At 51.0% G+C, this 21,359-nt stretch overlaps 2 long non-coding RNA genes across 2 annotated transcripts in view; one reads left to right on the forward strand and one right to left on the reverse strand.

Moving 5' to 3' along the window:
- Positions 1-21,359, reverse strand: part of LOC142930896 (uncharacterized) — a 315,254-nt gene that overhangs the window by 241,095 nt on the left and 52,800 nt on the right. The gene's annotated exons all lie outside the window — the stretch shown is intronic.
- Positions 15,406-21,359, forward strand: part of LOC142930895 (uncharacterized) — a 38,715-nt gene continuing 32,761 nt past the window's right edge. The window contains exon 1 of the long non-coding RNA XR_012946871.1: positions 15,406-16,198. This is a non-coding gene — a long non-coding RNA (uncharacterized LOC142930895). The remainder of the gene's footprint in view (positions 16,199-21,359) is intronic.

Below are 21,359 nucleotides of genomic sequence, written 5' to 3' on the forward strand. Positions count from 1 at the left end.
GGAGGTGGAAACATTATGCTTTGGGAGTGTTTTTCTGCTAAGGGGACAGGACAACTTCACCGCATCAAAGGGACGATGGACGGGGCCATGTACCGTCAAATCTTGGGTGAGAACCTCCTTCCCTCAGCCAGAGCATTGAAAATGGGTCGTGGATGGGTATTCCAGCATGACAATGACCCAAAACACACGGCCAAGGCAACAAAGGAGTGGCTCAAGAAGAAGCACATTAAGGTCCTGGAGTGGCCTAACCAGTCTCCAGACCTTAATCCCATAGAAAATCTGTGGAGGGAGCTGAAGGTTCGAGTTGCCAAACGTCAGCCTCGAAACTTTAATAACTTGGTAGAAGATCTGCAAAGAGGAGTGGGACAAAATCCCTCCTGAGATGTGTGCAAACCTGGTGGCCAACTACAAGAAACGTCTGACCTCTGTCATTGCCAACAAGGGTTTTGCCACCAAGTACTAAGTCATGTTTTGCAGAGGGGTCAAATTCGTATTTCCCTCATTAAAATTCAAATCAATTTATAACATTTTTGACATGCTTTTTTCTGGATTTTGTTGTTGTTATTCTGTCTCTCACTGTTCAAATAAACCTACCATTAAAATTATAGACTGATCATTTCTTTGTCAGTGGGCAAACGTACAAAATCAGCAGGGGATCAAATACTTTTTCCCCCACTGTAACTCTATTAGTATCTATGCAACTCTATGAATATCTGCGTAACCCAATGCATCTCTACGTGCATCTGTGGATCTCTATGCTACTAATTGTAACCGCAATGTCACTTGACTACCGCCACCTCCTATGTTCATGGACTGTGGTCTTCCTCGTTACAACGATGATTGGCTCAATGGGGGCCTCACCCGCTGCAATGATGAATCCTGTCTGTCTGTTGGGGTGGTCTGCACTGGATGTCTGTGGCGAAAGAGAGCTTCATAACTCATCGGATTCCTCCTCCAGTATATATCAAGATTCCGATTCACGCAGCTGTTGATGATCACGGCGCGCGGGAGGTCGACATCTAGCAGCGGAATGACGAAGTTGCTTGTCCGTACCAAATGTGAGAACGTCCACTTTAAGTATTGCATTGTAACAAAAACGACCAAGGCCCGCACGTTCCGTTGCGCACGCGTCAGTCTTATTATAATTATATTTTCTTACGTGCTACTGCTCAAACGCATGGACGTCTTTCCTGTGGCATGCGCGCGTACGCTTTCGTGCATGCAAAGGCTACGGTTGAACGGAGGATGGCATCTCACCACCACCGTTGTCGTGCCCACGAATGCAACTCTCACAATCGGAGCCCTTTGAGAACCACAGCCAGCAGTGGATTGATCATGGCGCTAATGAGAAACACAGCCGTGGTCAAAATTAAATTCCGGAAGTTTTTGTTCCCCCATCTCCCCACCGCACCATCCCCCCGAATTCCTTCTCGGTGGGAGCGACTTTTAAGTTAACATTATTGCCGACAAGGAAATAAGCTTACAGGCTTAATTTTGCTATGGTTTCTTCTATGGGACATAATGTAATCCCTCTACATGCCCACTTGCCTTGAGAAGTGTCAATGAATAATTATTCAATGGATTATAATCCACTGTTTCTGCACGCGAGTGGGAAAAATTCATTTTTAAAAGGCCGTGTGTGTGTGTGTTTGTTTCTTTCTGTGCATCCATGTCAGTCAGACAAGCCATGACACTAAGTCTGTTTTGTGACCTCGTGCCAGCGAGCTTTCGACACTTCACGTGGCCTCAAAGTGGAATGGAATGCGTCCGAGGGAATGTCCACCAAAGAGATGCATCGATGATATCGGCATGGTTTACTGCCTCTTAGTGAATAATGACGTCGTGACATCTTGACTTACAGCTTTCGAGACTGCAGGCTTGTGTTGTGATCGAAACGTCGTAGTTTTTTGTTTATTTTCTTTTTATACATTTGAACCTATCTACGTGACTTTACCGAAAGACCCAACGAATAATGACGTCGTGGTGTCATAGGAAATGGCGACAGCTTGTAGGGGCCTTCATCCAGCAGCGGACTGATCACGGCTAATGATGATGATGATATCTGTATCATTTCGAAAGGCGTTTGAAGGCATATTACCAGAGAGATCTGCAGACGCATCTGGAAAAATCCATACTCGGACCTGGCTCCCATTGGCCTCCCATAAGTCTTCCGAGTCGGAGAAATCACTTTGGCAAGACACGTGATTCTTGCGGTGACTACGAAGCAACGTGAGCTGTGAGCTGCGAGAGGATGGAGCGAGATCTGCTGGCTGGCGATGAATGCATCAGGACATCGACAACGATGATGATGATGGCAATCTTCTTTCCTTCGTATGGCTGCTGATGTAGATGCAGAGCAGCAACAACAACGATGTCACATTCAAGGTGGTCGTGCCGAGATAATAACCGCGTCAGGAGCGGCAGCGGAGTGTGTGGCCGTGATGTCTCCTCCGTGTTCGTGGATCGCGGCATTGCATCGTTGCAAGATGCATTGCATTGTTGTATGTTGTACGGTCAGTTCTGGATGACCACAGTCGCCTGACAATGACGATCGTGGAGTCGAGTCGAGCCAATTTTAATTTTGGTGAACACCTTTGTGCCCTTCCGGCACCAGTCTGCAACAAAATGCGCCGTCACATCGTGAAACATTAACAATTGTGTGCAGTTCAACGTAAAAAAAAAAATAACTTAAAAAGCAAGTCGTGGCTGTGAGTGAGTTGTGATGACGGACCAGTTGGAACTGCACTTCAAGAAGGCTTCGTCAATATCGCTCATTGTGATGTCCAATCACGCCCCCGTTGCACTCTTCCCAAAGCCGTCCCGTGTGCTTTGTTTGAAGTGCCCATAAACTGGGTGTAGTCGTAATCCTGATTCAATCTCCCTCCCCATTACTATTATCTACCCCCCCACCGCCCCCATGCTTCCTATCGGCTTCAGCGTCACACTCAGGATGAGATGCATTACTTAGTGCACTGGTGATGGGGCTTCGATGTTCGTAAGCAGACCTTGGGGCTGACCATATCCAATTGAGTGAAACCTATCGACCTCCAGTTTTTATGTTTCTGTATTCGGGGACAAACAACGCATCTGGCTATATTGGTGACATTTCAGAAATCTCACCGTTTTGTAACACCACGATAACTACAGATCACTGAGTAACGACGTACGTGTGATCAGATTGCTATCTATTCGAGAGCATTGTTCTAATTGACATCAGTCACAGTAATGATCTCCTATTTGTGATTAAATCTGGGCAGCCATTCTAGAACATCATAATTCAAATCAGTTACTCAGTAATGATCTTATACATGTGATTATATTCGTCCAGCCCTTCTAGAACATCATTAAAATCTAATCAGCCACTCAGTAATGATAATCTACACGTGATTATAGCTGTCCAACCCTTCCAGAACATCATTAGACTTTAAATTAGTCACTCAGTAATGATAATCTACACGTGATTATATCTGTCCAGCCCTTCTAGAACATCATTAGAATTTAAATTAGTCACTCAGTAATGATCTTCTACACGTGATTATATCTGTCCAACCCTTCCAGAACATCATTAGAATTTAAATTAGTCACTCAGGAATGATCTTCTACATGTGATTATATTTGTCCAGCCCTTCTAGAACATCAACGTAATTTATAATAGCTGTGGTCGTGTGTATGAACTACATTTGGATGACTCTCTCGTTACAACTCACTCGTTTTAAGTGCGGCCTGCGGGCCCACATCTCAAACGGATGCCGCGCTCACCCTGGATCATTCTCCCCGCCTTTGCCGTCTCCCGCCCTGCCGACCTCTGCTTCCCCGGGCCCACAGGCAAGCCGCAATGCGTCAGACACCCGGCCGACACAGTCACTTCACACATTTCCCTCTCAGACCGTGTCGGGTTCACGCACCATCGTCCTTCATTGTGTCGCGGCACGCGAAAGCCGGACTTCGACGGGTGGCGGATGGCCACAGGACACAAGCCAGCGGACCGCATTGAAGCATCGTGTCGGCGGCGGCAGCGGCGGGATCGTCCGCGGTCATTGGGTTTGTGCAGGGTGTTGAGTCAAGGGTGCTCATCGATACGGGAGCATCCGCTAGTATTATTTCAGAATCTATTTACAAGTCGTTGCCGCGTCGAGGTCATGTGTTTTATTCCGGTGAATAGGGCAACGTGTCGCCACTAATGGTGGGAGCTTGAGTATTGTTGGCCAGATATCGGCGACAGTACAAATCGGGGACATTGAATTGGTGGGCCTAGTGTTAGTCTCTAGGACGTTGACTGTCTGGTGGCGACTGATTGTCTTGGAAGGATGCCCCTCAAAATTATCGTGGACCAAGGGTTATTGAGCTGCCGTCAGGGCGTCAGTTGGCATTTTTGACGTCCCCGACTCGCTTGCGAAGAGCCAACGCCATGGTTCAGGCCCAGCGAAAGAGACAATCACGCTTCCTCCCGGTGCCCTTGCGGCTGCGGACGCAGCTTGATCGCGAAGATACCGCGGGTTAATTTTAACCCCTTCGATTAGAGCGGTTCGATGTCTTCCCGTTGGTGGGGGCCCAGGCGATAGTTAGGGGGGACCAGGACCCCTTTCTGCAGGTGTTGAACGTTGGGCTGGGTGCCGCGGATGTCCAGGTGGGTAGGGTTTTGGCCCACATGACGGCCGTGTTTTGTGGGGAGCTCAGCGATGTGGCCACAGAGGTCATTGCCATGGTGGAGTGGGGAGGCGAGCCAGATGAGGCTTGGATGGATGTGCTGTGAGAAGAAAATTCCAAAGTTTCCGGCGAACAGCGGGCCAAGTTGCATTCATTTCTCCGGGAATTCTCTGACATTTTTAGTCGATAAAAATATGATATTGGCCACACGTCACTATTGCAGCTGCTCCTATATGCTAGAATCCGTACAGGCTCAGTTCCATGGAAAAGGACCATTTAACACGTAGGCTTTCGCGACCAACATTATTCATAATAAAGGTTTTTGGGTTAGATCGCGTTGTTTATAAATGTGTCGTAACCCTCCACCACCCGACATGGCCAATCAGCAAAAAAAGTGTCACGTTGACAAAAGACAATTAGTTCACTACTTTAGCCCACCGGTGTGTTGAAGAGTGAATCCACAACATTTACAGTTTGAGTACGACGTTTCACTGGTAATTACATCCAGCATCATCGGGCAATTTGCCAGAATGGTAAAGCCCTCACTTGTTCTCGGTCTTAAATAGAGCAGCAGGGTGACGTCATCATTTAACTAATTTCAGGTGCAGTGATTTGAGGCGGGATATTGTAATTATATAATCGATTGGCAATCAGTCAATGGTTATGATTATTAATGAGTTGTAGATTAGTAATTAGTTGTAATGTGTGTTATTGTCATTATATGCTACATTAGTAATCCGTTAATTAATATGTGTTTCCCCATAAGGAATTGTAATATGTATTATTTAATAATACGCTTCCAAGCCGCACTAAGCCTATAGCTATCAGAACGATTAAAGTTATTTCTGTTTCTCTCAATTTCAATGGATTCTCTAAATAGTCTTTGCCAGTAATAATTAGTTTTACACAACACTTCAACGTTATCAAAATCAATTGAGTGTCCTTGTTGACAAGCATGTTCTGCCACTGCCGACAGTTGTGTTTGAGATAATTTAATATTTCTTTGGTGTTCTTTTAGTCTTATGCTGATGTTACGTCCCGTCTGTCCAATATAGCATCTGTATTCAAACTGTAAATGTTGTGGATTCACTCTTCAACACACCGGTGGGCTAAAGTAGTGAACTAATTGTCTTTTGTCAACGTGACACTTTTTTTGCTGATTGGCCGTGTTGGGTGGTGGAGGGTTATGACACATTTATAAATAACGCGATCTAACCCAAAAACCTTTATTATGAAAAGGACCATATTCGCCAGGCGGTCAACGAGATTTTGTCTGCCGATATTATCTCCCCTTTTACCAGTCCAAGGGGAGCTCCCATTGTCCTGGTAAAAAAGCAGGATGGGAGTTTGCGGTTTTGTGTAGATTTCCACAAATTAAATAAAGTCTCCGTGGCGGATGCATACCCGCTCCCACGGATGGACGACTCATTGGACGCCCTGTCGGGTGCGCGGTTTTTCTCTACCCTCGACTTGCTTTCAGGGTTTTGGCAGTTGCCTCTGGATGAGAGTTCCAAACCTAAAACCGTGTTCCAAACACCCCAGGGGTTGTTTCAATTGTATTATCTTCCGATGGGACTTTACTCAGCTCCGGCCACGTTCCAGCGACTTATGAAGCTGGTTTTAGCAGGTCTCCAATGCGACTCGTGCCTTATTTATTTAGACGATGTGATCATGTTCGGATGCATATTCAAGGAGTACCTGCAGCGGTTGCGGTTGGTGTTTGTCAAAGTGCGGGTGGCCAATCTTAAATTTAAGTCGCAAAAGTGTCATAGCCACGGACCACGACAAAACTGTGTGCGTGCGCACATGGCCAACCCCCACGTTTGTGGGTGAAGTCCGCAGTTTTGTCGGGTTCGCGTCATGATACCGCCGCTTCGTACCCAAGTTTGCGACAATCGCTAAACCGCTCCATGCCCTCATGGCTAAGGGCGAGAGATTTCGATGGGGGAAAGAGAAGGAGGCCGCGTTTGTCACGCTGCACGATGACCCCGACAACGCGCCTCCCCTTGGGTGCCCCGAATTTTCTCTGCCATTTGTGCCGGATTCAGATGCCAGCGACACTGGAATCGCAAGTGGTTGAGAGCCATTTGCCGTCCCCGCAGAGCAGTGTTATTGTGTGACACTTCGCGAATTGCTGGCTATTGTGCATTTTGTACAGCAGTATAGGCCTTACCTCTACGATAGGCAGTTTGTTGTGCGCACGGACCACGCGGCTCTTCAATATCCGCTGCAAGTTTACCAGCCGTCCAGTCAGTTGTCCTTCTGGTTAGAAATTTTGCAGGATTACTCCTTCAGAGTCACCTACAGGAAAGGTGCACGCCACTGCTATGCGGACGCGTTGTTACTGTTACCGCCGAGGGACAACTGTGCGTGTTTGATGGGTGCCGGCCGATTTAAACCTGTGGCTGCAGGATTTCCATGCACTGTCGTAGCGTCGGTTGATGTTCCACCACCCACGGCAACCGCTCCCTGCGACAACACGATAGGTCTCACGCACACAGAATGGGGCTGCCTCCAGGAGGAGGACGCCTCTTTGTTAACTTGCGGCGTCGCTTCAGAACGAGGGATGGTAGGAAGGTGCCTGTGGGCACACCCCTCATAGTCCTTCTTGATGGGCTTCTGATGAGGTGGGATGAGGAAGTGTGGCGTTACTGCATTGCTGTGCCAACTGCACTGCGGGGTAAAGTCACACGGGCAGTCCACGTGAGGTTGATGCACCTTGGGGTGCGGAAAACCTTGTTGACCCTGAAGCGTGACTTCTTTTGGCTTGAAATGTCAGAGGATGTGCACCACATGCTTAAAGGTTGTGTTGAGTGCGCTCGCCGAAAGCCTCCACCGAGGCAGGCCGCGGCCACCGTTGCAATCCATCAAAGTGTCCCGTGTTAACGAGATCGTTGCTCTCGACATCCTCGGCCCATTTCCCAACACTCAGAGGGGTAATACATTTCTGCTCGTTTGGATGGAGTACCTGTCCCGGTGGCCAGTTGCATGGCCTTTGCCGGATCAGTCGGATGCGTTCATCACCGACGCATTCCAACCTGGCTATGTTTTGGACAAAGGGGTTCCGGAAAGTCTCCTCACAGACCAAGGTCGTTATTTTTCTTCGAAATTACTGAAGGAGGTGTACGACGCCCAGGGTACTAAAAATATCTGGACATTGCCCTACCATCCCCAGGACTCTCACATCCATGCTGTGCCAGCAGGTTAACGAGGCATAATCTGACTTAGACTTGCACATTCCAGGTGTTCTGGCCGCATACAGAATGGCCCCTCACGCCTCAATGGGGTTTCCCCCTTTTTCCTCATTTATGGGAAGAAATGTGATCCTCCAATGGAGAAACAGCTAAGCATGGACCTGGGCAAAAATAAGGTCGCAATGCCCATGTCCATGCAGCTTACGATCAGGCGGCTGACGGTAGCAGGGGTGGGGGGGGCGTCTCGGGGAAATTCGGCCAAACGGCGAGCCGCCAATGAGAAGCTTGTGGGACTCTGTGGTTCCGGAAACCCATGGACTCCTGGGGACAAGGCGTGGCTGCATTGCCCCCAGGTGCCCCTGGGCACGTGCCCTAAATTGCACCGGCCATGGCAGGGCCCAAGTTGAGGTGATTCAGGTCAGGAGGCCACAGTGCGTACGTATCCAGGTCGGTCGCAGGCGCTGGCATGTGCACCCGTCACAGCTGAAACCCTATGTTGCACCTTGTGATGTCGCTTCATCCACGCTATCTGAGGGCAGGATGTCTGATGTGTCCGACGAGCCCAGGCGTATGGTCGTGGAGGGTGTGCCTCAGCGGGACTCCGTTCTTTCGCCTGCAGGATCCCAGCGCCTGGCACCCATCGGCGACACCATCCACAGACGGACCAACGATGATGGAACGGCCGCCATCCGCTTCTTCTTCCCCTTCATCTTCTTCCCGGGAGGGGCCGCATCCATTAGGTCATTGGCATATCATCCCGGGGTCCCCAGGAAACCCATTCTTGTCTGGCCTGGAGGTCCGGCGACAAGGACCCATTCCAAAACTGTTTGGTTCAGATAGCCTGCCCCCTTTCCGTTGTTCTATTTAGTCCCGATGCCGTCTGGCGGGTGGCCGCAGATGCGAGCCGGGCTGTGGCTGTCAGTTGATCTGAGGTCCTTCCCGATGTTCGTAGGCCGCCGCATGATGACGGTCGTCGGGCATTTTTGCATCCCTGGGGGCCGGGTTCATTGCTGTGCGTTTGCGTCGGAATTTGTTAATTGTCCCGGTTGTTATTGTTCTTGTTGTTCCGCTACGCAGGGGATGGAGGACAGCCGGCACGGCTGATTTTTTTACGGGGAGGGGGGGGGGTGATGTAGTGACATGGAATGGGTCACTATGTAGCATAGTGCGGGTTGCTGGCAGAGAATGGGATCTGCAGTTGCAGCAGCCCTGTCTGTCAGCAGGTCACGTGATCAGCCAGAGAGAGGAATGTAGGGGAAAGGTGATGGAGGGGGCACGTGAGGTAAGTCCGGGAACCCGCGAGTAGGTTCTGGAAGGGGGGCGTGGCTAGGGCGGAGCGAGGCCTCGCTGGGAGGACGAAAGGGCACCCCGAGCGAAGGCTGGGGGCTGTTGCCTGGAGTGGGATCCCGTCGTGCTACTAGAGTCTTCGTCGCCGTCTTCACCTTCTCGGCGTCGTCAGTCAGGCAGTCTTCCGGCTGTCCTGACTGGGAGTTGAAGTTGCTTATTGTGGACTGTGAAGGCTGTTAATAAATAGAGTGCCTCTTACTCCTAGTGTCTCTGAGTGCATCACTACAGGTGCACAAGTGGAGCTGATTGTCGTTTACCCAGCTAAATAATGCTTTCTACTTTTGAGCCAAACTGCCACAGCAGTGGGTATTTGGAGGCTTTGGTAAGAAAATTGCACGCGTGCGTGCGTGCATGCGTGGCACGTATGCATTTGCACGCGCAATACAGTATTACGAGTGGGGGAGCGGTGGTGCAGTGGTTTGCGCACTGCGCTGCGAATCCGGCTACCCGAGTTCAATTCCCTCTCACTGATATTTGTACCGGGTCTTGGCCTTCTCGTCGAAGTCAACTCAGCCTTGGAAATAAAAACCCACCAGCACTGGGGAGAAACAGAGATGGCCGCGCATGGTGATGGTCGATCACCCACCTCCTCGTGAGCCGTGTCCGCCTTCATAGGGTGACAGCACTTAGCACCAACAGTTTGCGAAGGGCCATACGGGGAATCTTTGTCTTTTGCAACAGCAACAACAACAACAACAACAAAACTCAATCTGCAAAAAGGAGAAGAAAAACAAAACCGCCCGGGGTAAGAATCGAACTTACGACCCTCCAATTGTGCGGCAGATTGTCTGCGAAAGGGGTGGCGGTGTGTGTGTGTTGAGCGCGATATCGTCATTTTAAAATTCGAGCGGGGACCATCTGTCGTGATGGGGCTATGTTGGGGGGTGGGGGGGGGGGGGTGGAGTTGGTGGTAGTGGATGGGTGGGTTGGTGGTGGTGGTGGTGGTGTTGGTGGGTGGGGGGGTGTGGTGGTGGGTGGGGGGAGCAGCCACACGTACACGGTTGGTGAACCAGCGCAACGGGCGGAAACACATCGGCTCGTTAATGGCCAATTTGTCAAACGGAAAGCTCGCCGCTAACACGGGCGGAGTGGGTAGCGGAGACGGCAGGCAGCAGATACGGCGGAGAGAAAAGCAAACAGCGCACGCCAGTCCACGAGCTGCGCCTCGCTTTGCGTACGCCGCGCTATGAACGCGGACTACAGATGTTGCTGTGTCGGTATGTATACAAGCGTGTGCGTGCGTGCGTGCGTGCACGTATAAGTGTGTACGTGCGTAGTGAGCTCGCTAACAGCACCTGCCCCAAGAGTATTGCGAAGGCTATACGGGGGACCTTTGTCTTTGCTGTGTTGGGAGTGGTAGTGTAGTGGTTAGCGCGATGCGCTACGAACCTGGCTTACACCAAGTTAAATTCCCGCTGACGGCCAAAATCGTTGACAATTTATCTGAACCGATTATGGGCCTCCCCCTAGGTTGACTCAGCCTCAAATGAGTACCTGGTGCGGTGTGTATACGTCGCCGCTCGGAGGACAAAGGCGGCCGGGCGTGGTGCTGGCCACCCACCCCCCTTATGTGCCGTGCCGGCCTTGATAGGTGCTCACTAGCTGCACTTGCCCCAACGGTCTGTTGAGGCTATACGTGGGATCTGTGTCTTGTGTGTGTGTGCGGGGATCCCATATACCCGCTTCCTTCAAAGGTGCTCAACTAACGGCACTTAACCCAGCACCAGTCTGTTGGGGGGGTGGGGGGAATCTTAGTCTATAATGCCGGGATTAATTTCCTATCCGATAAATTGCGGAACGTTGCTCAGGGTCGTTGGCTAGACCCCCTTGGTTTCGAGTCTGGAATTGTCGGGCGTAAGGCACTAGCACCACTAAGAGTCCGCTGTGCCTTGTGACCCCTCGATTAATTGACCCCTGATATTTTTTTACCCTTTGCATATTCATTTATGTTTTAAATAAACATTGCTTTAAAAAAAATTAATGGGGGGGGGGGGTGGTCACAAGACATCTGTCCAGTACTTGCAAGGTAAACGCCGTATCAATCGTATTATTTTACCCGATATTCCGAGAGTTCTACTTCCAAATGTGCTTCAAAATTTGAAGAGAGATGGATGGTTATGGTGGCTAGGTGTCAAAATAATAATGAGAAAAAAAGCATAGGGTCCGTGTATGTGTGTTTGTAATTTATATATGGGGGGGGGGGGGGGGGGGGGCACAGCGGTTCGAGTACTGCAGAACCAAATCGTGCGAGCCGAGTTCCATTCCCATTCAAGGATAGAATGTGAAGCAGTCTTGCATCCTCGCTCATCGCCTTCACCAACCCACGAGGTGAAGTGTGGTTGCACAATACCTGGCCACTGCCTGTGAGGGGTGCCTCGGTGGCTAGATGTTAACTACCTCGCCTGGTATACAGGAGGTTCTGCGTTCGATTCCGAACCTGACACCTGCAGTATATTTTGAGTTGGCACGTTTTCCCCGTGCTCGCATGGATTTTTCTCCGCATCCTCCGGTTTTTCCCCAACCACGTTTAAAACCAACGCGCGTTTAGGGTATATCTGGCTGCAATACATTTCCACGCGATAAGCCACTTTCTTGAGCTGTCATTTGTGGTCCCGGTCGCTTCTGAAATACAGCTGTGTATCACAGTAGGCCTTACCTGGTCAAATGAAATGAATTGTTTTAGTTTAAATAGTTGTAAATGATTAATGGCAAATGTGGCCTCCTGCTAGGTCGACTCGGCCTTCAATGCGAGGGGTCTGTTTGCCTTTGCAAGTGATCTCGTGATGCGTCCACCTCACGGCTGAATTACGTAATGCTGAATGCACCATCACGTCAACAGCACCCCAATGCTATTTCACGCGAAGCTCTGTGCGGCACTGGAACGTGAGTCGGATCCACTAAACCCGTGCGTGCTGCTACCAGGCGATGCAATGTTGAGTCTAAACGCTTCTTATCGTCATGTATCTGCCCTCTGTAAATGTGATGTTAAAAGACTTGCCTTGACGATGCCTTTAATCCAGCAGTGGATTGACCATAGCCGACGATGATGATGATGCTGATGACTGAACATTCGCAACGGAAAGCATTCACTCTGAGAAAAGTGTCCACGTTTTGTTGAATTTTGTTAAATGTGCACATTCCCACGAAGTCATTCACCGTCGTCGTGATTATCGGTCATGATCAATCCACTGCTGGATGGAGGTCTCCTCAAGTCGTCGTTACCGTTTCTCGCAATGCTGCGATGTCATAGCATCATCAACCTAGCACCTCCGCACGAGCTGATTTCAACGCAGCTCCACGTCCTCCTCCACTGACGTCCTCCGGAAACCGATCCCCACGGAATTACATTGGGTACGATTTTGTCAAGATCTGTCTTTTACAAAGAATAAAAACAAACGCCGTCGATGATTCTCAATGGATTCTCGGGTGGTTACAAAAAGAAAAGAATACCAGACTTACAATTGTGGGAGATCTTCATCCAGCAGGGAATTGATGACAGCTGACGGTGCAACTCGTGAGAGTGGTGTTGCCGTTGAATTTTACCGCAATGCGTTACGAACCCTCGGAGAGCCGAGTTCGATTCCGGATCGTGGCTACTAACATCAGTGGCGAGTGTTCATCGGGAGTCGTCTTTACTCCCCAAGTATGGCGAAACATCCCACGACCGACGGTGCGGGGAAGGGCCTTAATCCAGCAGTGGATGGACAATTACCTGTATATTATAATTATTTGTGTATATATTTCTACGCGTGCAGCGAACTAAATGTTTTTTTGTTTCTTATGCCTGTGAAACAAACGAGCAAATGGGGCGGAACCCTAAACCATCCTTGTACATTCGACGCTTCCATGACGGGGTCGCGTCCATCCAATAACTTGATCACATCACCACTGTCGCCTTCTCCCGATACTGATTTTATCTGCACGGCATCAACGATGATAGGCTGAGTGGACCGCCCAATATAATTCAAGCGCTTTGCCGTGGACACACAAAGACAAAGACCCCCCGTATAACCTTAACAGACTGTTGGGGCAAGTGCTGATAGTGAGTAGCACCCATGAACGGTACACGAGACGGTGGATGGCCAGCACCACGCCCGACCGTCTTTGCCTCCCCAGTGGCGATGTTTACTACACACCACTGCACCATGCACTTATTAGAGGCTGAGTCGACCTAGGGGGAGGCCCAGGACGGGTTCAGATAATCGTCACTGGTGTTGACCATGAGCGGTGTATCGAACTCCGATCGCCGGGTTCGTAGCGCAGCGTAGCGCTTTTGCTAACCGCTCCCCACGTGGGCACACAAACATTGGGCACACATCCAGACAACGTGCGCTGTGTCCGTGTCCACCGCACTGCGCTCGATCTCGCCACATCTCGGAAGTCACAGCAGGAGGGACCCCTGCTTGGTGCGTAGACGGGTGACCACCGCGCGCAAAGCGGAGATCAAACGTGTCTCGTGGGTGGCGGACGGCCAGCTAAACCACCTATTGCTTTCCCGCACACCGCCGTCGTTTCAGAACTACGGAGCCCGAAGAACGAACCGTCACGACCCAAGCGCTTCACGCGAGCTGATGCCGATCCTATCCGCTGCTGATGATAACGATTAAACTGTTTGCTGCTGCTGCTGCTGTGGTTATTGGAACCTGCGTCTCTCGACAACGGCAGCGCCCGCAGCTTGCGTAACGAGGAGGAAGAGCGGTGGGAGAAAAGCCGCATCCCAAGCGTCGGGGTTGGCCCTGCAAAACCCACGCGAAGCATCTCCCAGATATCCTCCCCCTCGTTCTGTTGGCTGTGCGCGTGCGTGGGTTGGGTGTCCGTGTCCGTGTGCGTGGGTGTTTGTGTGGCGAATAATGGGAAATCGGTAGCCTGGTGGTTAGCGCGCACCGCGCTATGAACACCGCGACCACCTGCGTTCGATTCCCCTACAACGGCTAACATCGTTGGCGAGTGATAATTATATAAGAACCGCTCCAGGGTTTCATCCCCCTTTCACCAACCGGCACTGTGACCAGCGTGGTGAAGTATGACTAAACAACTGATCCTGTCCATGGCTAACATCAGTAGCAAGTGTGATGATTAAAACCGGTCCTGGTGTAGTGTGTAAAAATGTCAGCACTTGGAAGAAACAAAGGCGGCCGCGCGTGGTGCTGACTATACCCCCCCTCTCTCTCCATCGTGCGCCGTGCTGCCTTTAATAGCCAGTCACTAACAACACTTGCCCCAAAAATCTGAAGGCTGTACGGTGAGTCTTTGTCTTGGTTTTGCAGCGCACTGCGATACGAACCCCGCGTCTCGGGTCATGTGTCCGGCCATACTTAGCCTCCCTAAGTGCCAATGCAGGAGTTGTGTTACCATCGTATTAGGTCGTCGCTAACAGCACTTGCGACAACGGTTTAAAGCGGCGAGACGTGGACGCGTTTCGGATTTTAATCACAGGCGCGCGCGCTTGCCTTCGTGTGGGCGTGGTGCTCGCTCCTCCACCACCCCCCTCCGTGTGCCGGCCTCAATAGACGCTCACGAACAGCACTTGCGCCAAGCGGGAACTTTTGCCATCGGTGCATGCGCTTGTGGGGGGGGGGTAGCGGTAAGTGGAGTGGTTAGCGCATCGCGCTACGAACCCAGCGACGAACATCTAAATCGGTGCCGGTCCTCGCCTAGATCGACTCAGCCTTAAACGAGTACCCAGTACGGTGCGCAAAATATCAGCGCCGGGGGAGAACGGCCCGACGGCACTTGCTCCTGCGGTCTGTCGAGGTTACACGGGCGGTCTTTGCCTTTGTGTGCGCGCGCGTGTGTTCTCGCATCCCTTAGGAAAGCGTCGACTCCTGTGGACAAGCCCTCAGCGCTGCGCTGCCAATTAGCGGCCCATTAGCGGCAGCGCGTCCCCGCGGTGCAAGCGGAGGCGAGGGCGGAGTCATCATCATCATCATCATGCCCCCCCCCCTCAACCTCCCTCGTGCTCTCCCGATAGCTCTCGAGGGGAGCTAGGAACACACTCCCTCACCCGGTGGGCGGCAGAGCGAGGAGGGCAGAGGAGAGAGGGGGGATCAGGGGGCAGTGAACCCAAGCAGAGGTGCAGTGCCCAAAAAGAATGAGCGAGAGAGCCAGAGGGAGCGGTAAAGTGTGCGGTGGTGGTGGTGGTGGTGGAGGTGGTGGTGGTGGTGGTGGTGGAGGAGGAGGTGGTGGTGGTGGTGGTGGAGGAGGTGGTGGTGGTGAAGGAGGGTGTATAGTAGGAAGTGGGAGCTTCAGTAGCATCAGCATCAGCAGCAGCTGTAGCGCTGCACGTCCCGTGCCATATTGACAGCAGCGCGCAGCAGCAGCAGCAGCATCATCATCATCATCTGTCTGTTTCGCGTGACGTTTGGAGAGACACACGCCGAGTCGAGATGACAACGTCGGAGAACTGCCGTTTTGTAAAGCGCTCTCTTCCCCTTGAGCGTGTTGCAGTGCTAGAAATCATACACACACATACATACATAAGTAACATTATATATGTATGACGATTCATGTCTATGTATATATGATTGGGGTTTTTTTTTAGCTCAGTTGGGAGCACACGACTTCCCTGCTTTTAATCATTCATTCGTTCGTGCAATATCTCTCTCCGTACTCTGCCATTCTCTCCTCATCCTTCATCTCTCCACCGCTCTCTCTCTCTCCTCCACCAACATCACTCTCTCGTCTCTCCATCTTTGCCTTTACCTCTGTCCCCTCTATCTCCTAACCCCCCCTACCTCCACCCTCGCTGCTATATCTTTCTCCTCCTCCCTTCTCTCTCTCCCCCCTCTCTCTCTCCCCCACGCTTTCTCTCTCTCTCCCACGCTCTCTCTGTCCCTCCCTCCCTCCCCGACCCCGCCCTACTGTCCACCAACATACCCACACACACAGCACACTCCGAGCGCGCTCGCCATCCGATGGGAGATTCGCCGGCGATGAGAAGGAGGAGACCCCCTTTGCCGAAGACGACAAATAACGACGGGCAGAGAGCAACCGAGCGAGCCTGAGATCGGGTAAGTATCCCTCTATAGGTAAGTGTGGATTCGCTGACACTCGTTTCACATTTCCCAGACGATATCCTACGAATACCAAAAAAAAAAACAGATAAACTGATACCGCCGATTCAAACGTATGATAGTAAAAAATATATAAAAATACATCACCTTCCGGCGGTATTGATGATGGGTGCAAGATCCGTCGTCTAACAAAAACGTCTCGCGATTCGAGTGAAATTCTCACGTTCGGTGTCGCGATTCATTGGCCGCGCACGGCACTTAGCTTGCGTGCCACGGCCATGATATGTATGTAACGTCGGTGAGCGTTGGACAGCGAAGGCTCACGGCAAGAGTGCCCGTCGCACCTGTTGCTTGTTTTATTTCTTGCGCTCGACAAGAAATAAAAAAACAACAACTATCCTCGTCAAAATCCCCACGACCAGTGCCCCTCCCTCTCTTCCTGTTCGTGTGGACCGCAGTGGCACGTACCCCATGCGCGTGCCGGAGAAATTGTTCATTCACAACAGCGGGGTCGTTAAGGAGCAACGTGAGCCTCTGTGTGTGTGCGTGCGTGCGTGCAGCACTTGCCCCAACAATCTGTTAGTTAAGGCTATACCGGAGATGTTTGTCTTTGTGGTGTATGGGTGCAGTGTGTGTGGTTGGTGGGGTAGTGGTTAGTGCGACGGCCCAAACATCGGTGACGGATATCTGAAACGGTCCTCAGCTTGCCCCTAGGTCGACTCAGCCTTAAGTCGAGTACCTGCTGCGGTGTGTAAACCATCAACACCGGGGAGACAAATTCGGACCGGGCGTGGTGCTTGCCCACCCACCCCTTCGTGTGCCGTAACCGGCCTTAATAGGTGCTCGCTAACAGCACTTGTCCCAATAGTCTGTTAAGTGTTATACGGGGTGGGGGGGCAGGGGGGGGGGTTGTCTTTGTCTGTATGGGTGTGTAGCAGTTTTTGATTCTCAGCGCTTGCTTTTGCGATATTCACGCAGACATCCCCTTCGTTCGGCTAAATCCGTGGCCGCGACAACGCGTGGGCCGAGTGTGGTGGTGGAGTGTGGGACCGCAACGCGCCGTGGCGCTTTCGTGTGACAGATGCACCGCATTAAAACAGAGACAGCGCCTCTTTTATAACGTTATAATCCCCCCGCCACCACCTTCCCGTGCGTTTATTTGTAAGTCGGTAATAATTAGGTTACTGGCTACATTTATTACTCTCCTGCTAAAGAGACGCCGCGACGGGGAGAGGGAGAGATGCGAAGGATCTTGCTGAAAATAAAAACAAAAATTACAAACGGCCCCATCTAGCTCCTTTTTTGTTTTGTTTACGGAGCATTCAAATGAAACCTAAAATCTGTTTACTTCACGACACACCACCACCGCCGCCGCCGCCACGTACAAACTGCGGCGTTAAATGTCACACGTTATCATCTCATTTTCAGTGTCTTGGGCGTGTACCGTTCAATATGGCAGAGAAGGCGAGCGAGAGGAGCCTCGTTGAGCTGGGTTCATTTTTTGTTTGCGTGGCGATGCCTTGTGGCGCTGTCCACGGTGCTGAAGTGCCTGTGTGATTCAGAGAGGGGCTTGCTGTTTGAGAGCGGTGCGTTATCAATCACCATTACCACCGTCATCATCATCATTAGCATCGTCGTCATCATCATCAGCACGCCAGCGTATATTAATGTTATTATCGTGATTAATGTTATTGTCGTGATTATTAAGGCGCTTTCCTTTTACGGAAGCTGCCACTTGTAGTTCACGTTGTAAAATAAACGAAGCAAGGGTTGCGGTGTGTCCCAATAGCAGCAGCAGCTGCAGCAGCAGCAGCTGAAGCAAGAGCAGCAGCAATAACAAGACAACTAGATTTTTTTGGTTACACGTTCATCGTGCGATGTTTGATTTTTGTCAAAAGTTCAACAGCCGTGGCAGGGTTTTAACGCTGTAAATATGTCAGTGCATGTGTGAGTCCATCGCTTCCCCGATGCCTGATGTATATGCTCGTATTATGTTACCATTATCAACAACTTCGAATGATGACGGCAAAGTATGTCGTGAAATTGCTTTTGAGACGTATTTTTTTCCAGGTTAACAAAATCAACGTTGAGTTGTGTACCAAAAAAATATCTTGCAGCATAATATCGCAGCAGCTGTACAGGATGTATTTCCCATTTTGTAAATCGCTTTTTCAGTTCGAAAACATTCTTCATCAGTGTCAGGGTGCGGCGAAATATTTTTCAGGTTTTCTGACGTAAATATTATAAAGATGTATCCTCGTACTCTTGCACTGCTCGAGCCAAGCAAAACATGATTTCGGCTTAAAATAGATGGGTTGGTTTTTTTTTTTGCTTTTCCAGACAGCGCTCGCACGAAACGTACACAAATCACATCCAGCCTAAGATCCTCCAGGCATTGCGTGATGCAGACAGTCCCGACTTGTGCGTGCGTTGTGTAACATTTTTAAAGCAGAGGCTATGCGGAGGGGCTGAAATGGAGGTGGATGTGATCGCCGTCTGAATCTGCTAATTGAACACATTAGGAAGGAGGGGAAAAAAAACCCCCACTGTTGCCCGTTTGCGCAACAGTCAACAATTGAGACTGAGCAGCCTCCTGTGAGAGCCTTCTGAGACTTGCCAACCTCACTGGTGCTGAGATCACGCAGCTGATGCAATGAATGCCGGGGAGGGCTTTCAAAGTTATCCGCAGTCCATATGCTCCTCTCTCCCCCTCTCTCTCTCTCCAAACATCACCACCGCCACAACCACCACCACCACCACCACCACAACCACCCTCAACACCCGCCCCACCCCCTACAAGACCTTCCCCGCACCCAACCCTACTTGCCAAACCTCTGATCCACCCAGCCTCTCTCCCATCCCTACGCCCTTCCCCCCCTACCCCATCATCACTGGTGCTTCTGCATCACTGCACCAATGTGTGCAGAGATTCATTCCTCTTGGCAATACCGAGCGCCTCTGGCAGTCCCTTTATCCCATTGTGTAGCATATCCCCAGCACCTCCTCCACCTGCTCTCAGGGATCACCTGTTCACACCTGCCCCCACCCCCATGGGATGCTTCCCCGCAAATGCTTCAGGGCCCCCGCGCTATTACGTATCGCCGTGTTTTATAAATTACCTCGTGATTAATCACTCCGGTTGCAATGCTCTATTAGGGGGTTCGCGGCTCGTTTATATTCCAATAATTGTTAATTAACAGAGGCATAGCGCATCTTTCGTGGAATGTGCTCCTGTAAATCGGTGGTAAAAAAATCTATTTGGGGTGGAATGTGGCGCGGTGACTTTTTTTTTTGTACGCACTGCGTTTTGAAAATCCGGCGACCTGAGTTTGATTCCCTGGCCACGGTTAACGTTCGTGGCTAGTGAGATCTCACCTAACCTTGCCCTGCCTTCCCTCCCCCTGGGGGTGGCGTGATATGGTCAATTGCCATCACTCGGCATGACAATGAGGCCTTCATCCAGCAGTGGATTGATTAAGTGGTTGAAAAAAAATAGCTTCGGTCAAATTTCAGTGGGATGCACGTGGACATCGTTACGCCACTACCGAGACACCGCCGGTGTTGAATGCAGCATTGGTTACTCGCAGAGTACATTTTTTTTCAGTCGCCCATTTGAATATTTAGCGATCGAAGCAAATTCGCTCATTCTATAACATGTGCATCCTCGGCTAATTAACATCGAGTTCCGAGGGTTTCCTTTTTCAAGGTGTGTGCACACAGCCCAACGGGCGCTAGCTCGGTCAGACGGAGCAATCAATTCATCTACCTAAATAAGGAGGCCTTTTATTAAGCATTTCACGCTCTTGCGCGTGACGTGATTTTTGTTCAGCGGTGCATTCTCTATGAATCATTTCAAGACGTTCACTTGCGCCAAGCATAGTTGCTTGTGTATACGTACACACAAAACAAAGATCCCCCGTATAGCCTTAACAGACTGTAGGGGCAAGTGCTGTTAGCGAGCACCTATGAAGGCCAGAAAGGTACACGAGGGGGTGGGTGGCCAGCACCACGCTCGACCGCCTTTGTCTCCCTAGTGGCGATGCTTACACACCGCACCAGGTACTCATTTGAGTCTGAGTCGACCTAGGGGAGGCCCGGGACCGGTTCAGATAATCGTCACTGGTGTTGGCCGTGAGCGGGAATCGAACCCGTGTCGCCGAGTTCATAGCGCGGCGCGCTAACCGCTACACTACCGCTCCCCTACGTACACACACACACATACGTACACAAGCCCAGTTTGATTCCCGCTTACGGCCAACACCAGTGATGATTATCTGAACCGGTCCTGTGCCTCGCCTAGGTTGACTCAGCCTCAAATGAGTATCTGGTGTGGTGTGTTAACATCGCCACTGGGGAGACAAAGGCAGACGGGCGTGCTGCTGGCCACCCACCCCATCGTTCTGGCTAACAGCACTTTCCACAACAGTATGTTAATTCTATTCGGGGATTTTTTGCATTTGCCTTTGTACACGTACATGGGTGGGAGGGAGGGGGTAGCGGCAGTGTTGTGGGTGAGCGCACTGCATCACATCATCCAGGCGAGCCGAGTTTGATTATCTGCTCACGTCTAACATCAGTGGCGATTATCTGAACCGGCCTCGTCGAGGTTTGACCCAGACCTAAATGACTGCCTGGTGTCGTGTGTACACATCGGCACTGGGGGAGACAAAAGCGGCCGGGTGTTGGTTCTGACCAAGCCACTCCCTCGTGCGCCGTGCTGGTCTCAAATAGATCCTCGCTACCGGCAATTGCCCCAACATCCTGGTAAAAGCTAAATGGGAATCTTTGTCTTTGTATATATTTATATGCGGATGTGTGAGGAGCGGTGGCGCAATTTTGAGCGTGCTCTGTGCTATGAGCCCAGCGATCCAAGTTCGATTCCCGCTCATGGCCAGTACCAGCGACGATTATCTGAACCGGTCCTGGACCTCACCTAGGTCGACTCAGACTCAAATGAGTATCTGGCGCGCCGTGTGAACATGGCTAACTCGGGAGACATTGGTGGCCGTGCGTGGTGCTGGCCACCCACCTCCGTGGTTGCCGTGCCGGCCTTCACAGGTGCTACTCGCTAACAGCACTTTCCCCAACAGTCTGTTAAAGCTATACGGGGGGGGGGGGGGGGCGGGCGGTCTGTGTCTTCATATATATATGAGCCTTC

This window comes from Petromyzon marinus, chromosome 44, assembly GCF_048934315.1.
Source record: "Petromyzon marinus isolate PM22_M1 ecotype Great Lakes invasive population chromosome 44, UKy_Petmar_22M1.pri1.0, whole genome shotgun sequence".
Taxonomy (NCBI): domain Eukaryota; kingdom Metazoa; phylum Chordata; class Hyperoartia; order Petromyzontiformes; family Petromyzontidae; genus Petromyzon; species Petromyzon marinus.